The sequence below is a fragment of the Cherax quadricarinatus genome, chromosome 11, assembly GCF_038502225.1.
Source record: "Cherax quadricarinatus isolate ZL_2023a chromosome 11, ASM3850222v1, whole genome shotgun sequence".
NCBI lineage: Eukaryota > Metazoa > Arthropoda > Malacostraca > Decapoda > Parastacidae > Cherax > Cherax quadricarinatus.
The window spans coordinates 18298990-18305093 of NC_091302.1; positions in this window are offsets into that span (position 1 = coordinate 18298990).

Genomic DNA, 6104 nt, shown 5'->3' on the forward strand with positions numbered 1-6104 from the left:
GGGAGAATAGTCACCCAGGGAGAATAGTCACCCAGGGAGAATAGTTACCCAGGGAGAATAGTCACCCAGGGAGAATAGTCACCCAGGGAGAATAGTCACACAGGAAGAATAGTCACCCAGGGAGAATAGTCTCCCAGGGAGAATAGTTACCCAGGGAGAATAGTTACCCAGGGAGAATAGTCACCCAGGGAGAATAGTTACCCAGGGAGAATAGCTACCCAGGGAGAATAGTCACCCAGGAAGAATAGTCACCCAGGGAGAATAGTCACACAGGGAGAATAGTCACACAGGAAGAATAGTTACCCAGGGAGAATAGTCACCCAGGGAGAATAGTTACCCAGGGAAAATAGTCACCCAGGGAGAATAGTCACCCAGGGAGAATAGTCACACAGGGAGAATAGTCACACAGGAAGAATAGTTACCCAGGGAGAATAGTCACCCAGAGAAAATAGTCACATAGAGAGAATAGTCACCCAGGGAGAATAGTCACATAGGGAGAATAGTCACCCAGGGATAATAGTCGCACAGGAAGAACAGTCACCCAGGGAGAATACTCACACAGGAAGAATAGTCACCCAGAGAGAATAGTCACCTAGGGAGAATAGTCACCCAGGGAGAATAGTCACCCAGAGAGAATAGTCACCCAGGGAGAATAGTCACCCAGAGAGAATAGTCACACAGGAAGAACAGTCACCCAGGGAGAATAGTCACCCAGGAAAATAGTCACCCAGGAAGAATAGTCACCAAGGGAGAATAGTCACACAGGGAGAATAGTCACCCAGGAAGAATGGTCACCCAGGGAGAATAGTCACCCAGGAAAATAGTCTCCCAGGGAGAATAGTCACACAGAGAGAATAGTCGCCCAGGGAGAATAGTCACACAGGGAGAATAGTCACACAGGGAGAATAACCACCCAGGGAGAATAGTCACCCAGGGAGAATAGTCACCCAAGGAGAATAGTCATACAGGAAGAATAGTCACCCAGGAAGAATAGTCACCAGGGAGAATAGTCACCCAGGAAAATAGTCACCCAGGGAGAATAGTCACCCAGGGAGAATAGTCACTCAGGGAGAATAGTCAACCAGGGAGAATAGTCACACAGGGAGAATAGTCACCCAGGGAGAATAGTCCCCCAGGAAGAATAGTCACCCAGGGAGAATAGTCACCCAGGGAGAATAGTCACCAGAGAGAATAGTCCCCCAGGAAGAATAGTCACCCAGGAAGAATAGTCACCCAGGGAGAATAGTCACCCAGGAAAATAATCACCCAGGGAGAATGGTCACAAACTGTGAATAGTTACCTTGGGAGAATAGTCAGCCAGGGAGAATAGTCAAACAGGGAGAATAGTCACCCAGGAAGAAGAGTCACTCAGGGAGAATAGTCACCCAGGGAGAATAGTCACCCAGAGAGAATAGTCACCCAGGAAAATAGTCACCTAGGGAGAATAGTCACCCAGGGAGAATAGTCACCAGGGAGAATAGTCACCCAGGGAGAATAGTGACCCATGAAGAATATTCACCTTGGAAGAATAGCCACCCAGGGAGAATAGTCACCCAGGGAGAATAGTCACACAGGGAGAATAGTCACACAGGAAGAATAGTCACCCAGGAAGAACAGTCACCCAGGGAGAATAGTCACCCAGGAAAATAGTCACCCAGGAAGAATAGCCACCCAGGGAGAATAGTCACACAGGAAGAATAGTCACCCAGGGAGAGTAGTCACCCAGCGAGAACAGTCACCCAGGGAGAATAGTCACCCAGGGAGAATAGTCGCTCAGGGAGAATAGTCACAGAGGAAGAATAGTCACCCAGGAAGAATAGTCACCCAGGGAGAATAGTCACCCAGGAAAATAGTCACCCAGGGAGAAGAGTCACAAACAGTGAATAGTTACCCAGGGAGAATAGTCACCCAGGGAGAATAGTCACCCAGGGAGAATAGTTACCCAGGGAGAATAGTTACCCAGGGAGAATAGTCACCCAGAGAGAATAGTCACCCAGGAAAATAGTCACCTAGGGAGAATAGTCACCCAGGGAAAATAGTCACCAAGGGAGAATAGTCACCCAGGGAGAATAGTCACCCAGGGAGAATAGTCACCCAGGGAGAATAGCCACCCAGGGAGAATAGTCACCCAGGTAGAATAGTCACACAGGGAGAACAGTCACACAGGAAGAATAGTCACCCAGGAAGAACAGTCACCCAGGGAGAATAGTCACCCAGGAAAATAGTCACCCAGGAAGAATAGTCACCCAGGGAGAATAGTCACACAGGAAGAATAGTCACCCACGGAGAATAGTCGCCCAGGGAGAATAGTCACACAGGGAGAATAGTCACCCAGGGAGAATAGTCACCCAGGGAGAATAGTCACGCAGGGAGAATAGTCACGCAGGGAGAATAGCCACCTAGGGAGAATAGTCACCCAGGGAGAATAGTCACCTTGGGAGAATAGCCACCTAGGGAGAATAGTCACCTAAAGAGAATAGTCACACAAGGAGAATAGTCACCCAGGGAGAATAGTCACCCAGGGAGAATAGTCACCCAGGGAGAATAGTCACCTAGGGAGAATAGCCACCTAGGGAGAATAGTCACCTTGGGTGAATAGTCACCTTGGGTGAATAGTCACCTAGGGAGAATAATCACATTGGAAGAATAGTCACCTTGGGTGAATAGTCACCTTGGGTGAATAGACACCTTGGGTGAATAGTCACCTTGGGTGAATAGTCACCTAGGGAGAATAGTCACCTTGGGTGAATAGTCAACTAGGGAGAATAATCACATAGGGAGAATAGTCACCTAGGGAGAATAGCCACCTTGGGAGAATAGTAACCTAGGGAGAATAGTAACCTAGGGAGATTAGTAACCTAGGGAGAATAGTAACCTAGGGAGAATAGTAACTTAGGGAGAATAGTAACCTAGGGACAATAATCACCTAGGGAGAATAGTCACCTAGGGAGAATTGTCACGTAGTGAGAATAGCCACCTAGGAAGAATAGCCACCTATGGAGAATAGTAACCTAGGGAGAATAGTAACCTAGGGAGAATAGTAACCTAGGGAGAATAGTAACCTAGGGAGAATAGTCACCTAGGGAGAATAGTAACCTAGGGAGAATAGTAACCTAGGGAGAATAGTAACCTAGGGAGAATAGTAACCTAGGGAGAATAGTAACCTAGGGAGAATAGTAACCTAGGGAGAATAGTCACCTAGGGAGAATAGCCACCTAGGGAGAATAGTAACCTAGGGAGAATAGCCACCTTGGGAGAATAGCCACCTAGGGAGAATAGTAACCTAGGGAGAATAGTAACCTAGGGAGAATAGTCACCTAGGGAGAATAGTCACGTAGGGAGAATAGTAACCTAGGGAGAATAGTAACCTAGGGAGAATAGTCACCTAGGGAGAATAGTCACGTAGGGAGAATAGCCACCTAGGGAGAATAGCCAACTAGGGAGAATAGTCACGTAGGGAGAATAGCCACCTAGGGAGAATAGCCAACCAGGGAGAATATCAACCTAGGGAGAATAGCCACCTAGGGAGAATAGTAACCTAGGGAGAACAGTCTCCTAGGGAGAATAGTTACATGAGGAGAATAAAGTATGGCGGATGAAGTAGAAAGGAAACATTTTGAAGAAGAAACTTAGAATAATAAACTAGGAAGAATAAACTATGAAACAAAAAACTAAGAAAAGAAAAATTATAATTGGAAGAATAAACTAGGAAAAATGGGAAAAAAAGAAACTAGAAGATTATAATAGGAAGAATAAAGTAGGGAAAATTGGAAGAAGAAATGAAAGCTAGATTAAAATAGGAAGAATAAACTTGGTAAATGGGAAGAAGAAACCAAAAAGTATAAAAAAAGGATTCAGGAAATAGGAAATATGAAATAGGAAGCAAAGAAAAAGATAGCATGAAATATGAAGCAAGAAATATGAAATAGAATGAATAAAATAGGAAGTATGAAAGAGGAAGAATGAAACAAGATGCATAAAATATGTAGAATAAAACAACTTAAAATATAAATGACAAGAAGGAATGATAAAATTGGAATGATAATGAGCAAGAAATAGGAAGGATGTAATAAGGATCAAATAGGGAGAATGCAATAAGGATTAAATAGGAAGGACAAAATAAGTGGAGTAAAATAATCGGAAATTATGAGAAAAAATAGCATGTGAAAATAGGAATATAACTGGGAGAGTAAAATATATATAAAATAGGAGGGATAAAATAGGAAGCATAAAATATGATGGAAAATATGCGAAGGATAAAATTAAATGGATAGAATAAAAAAAAATAATGGAAATAGGAGATATGAAATATAAGAAAGGATTAAATAGGAATAAGTAAATAGGAAGGATAAAATAGGGATATATAGAAAATATAAAATAGAGATAAATACAAAGGGTAAAATACGGATAAATATGAAGGATAACATAGGAATAAATATTTAGGATAAAGTATAATGGATAAAATAGGGATAAACGTGAAGGATAAAATTTGAATAAATATTAAGGATAAAATAAGATGGATGAAATAGTTATAAAAGGAAAGTATAAAATAAGAAATATAAAATACTATAAAACGAGAAATTTAAAATAGGAAGGGTAAAAATAGAGATAAAATAAGAAGTATAAAATAGGAAGTATGAAACAGGATAAAATAGTAAAGATAAAAGAAATAGGATGAAATGAGAAAGATAAAATAGGAAGGGTAAAATAGGAAGGATAAATAAGAAGGATCTTCCAGCAGAGAGAGAGAGAGAGAGAGAGAGAAAAAAAAAAAAAAAAAAAAAAAAAAAAAAAAAAAAAAAAAAAAAAAAAAAAAAAAAAAAAAAAAAAAAAAAGAGAGAGAGAGAGAGAGAGAGAGAGAGAGAGAGAGAGAGAGAGAGAGAGAGAGAGAGAGAGAGAGAGAGACAGAGAGACAGAGAGACAGAGAGAGAGAGAGAGAGAGAGAGAGAGAGAGAGAGAGAGAGAGAGAGAGAGAGAGAGAGAGAGAGAGAGAGAGAGAGAGAGAGAGAGAGAGAGAGAGAGAGAGAGAGAGAGAGAGAGAGAGAGAGAGAGAGAGAGAGAGAGAGAGAGAGAGAGAGAGAGAGAGAGAGAGAGAGAGAGAGAGAGAGAGAGAGAGAGAGAGAGAGAGAGAGAGAGAGAGAGAGAGAGAGAGAGAGAGAGAGAGAGAGAGAGAGAGAGAGAGAGAGAGAGAGAGAGAGAGAGTTTATCCTTCACTAGCCAACACGTCGCCACTCAACTCTCTCTATACCTGACTATTTTCCAGGAATATATTTACAGTTCTGGAACAATATTGGAAATTATTGTGGCAGTAGTGAGGGGAGGGGAGAAGATAGTCTCAAAAAACCTAATTCAAAGATTTACTTAAAAAAATGATGATAAAAAAGTGCTTTGTCAGGGACGAAGGAAAATGTGTTACGAGAAGCGAGATGAAAATTGAAGATGAAAATTTCGACAGGAGGTATTCTGGAATCTAATTTTTGAGTCAAGACAGGGATTGCTTTTGCGTTTGATTTAGGAGGAAAGCAGGGAATTATTCTAAATCTAATTTTGGAATTAAATGTGAAAATGAATTTAGAATGAAACCTGGAATGGTTTTTTGGAAACAAGTTATAAATGATTTACTGGAATCAAGTCTAGAGTTACTTTTGGTTTCAAAACAGGAATGACCTTTAGAATGAAGTCTGGAACGACTTTTGGGATGAAATCTGGAATAACTTGGAATAAAGCCTGGAATGATTTTTCTAATGAAGCCTAGAATGATTTACAAATAAAGCCTGGAATGACTTTTGGAATGAAGTCTGGAAAGACTTGGAATGACTTTTGGATTGCAGCCTGGAGTGAATTTGGAATGAAGCCTGGAATGACTTTTGAAATAAAGCCTGTAATGACTTAAAATTAAAGCCTGGAATGACTTTTGGAATGACTTGGAATAAAGCCTGAAACGGCAACTAGAATAATTTTTGGAATGAAGCCTGGAATGACTTTTGGAATGAAAGCTGAAATAATTTTTGGAATGAAGCCAGAGATGACTTCTGAAATGAAAACCGGAATGAGTTTTTTGGGCTGAAGCATGGAGTGACTTTTGATAAGAAGCCTGAAACGGC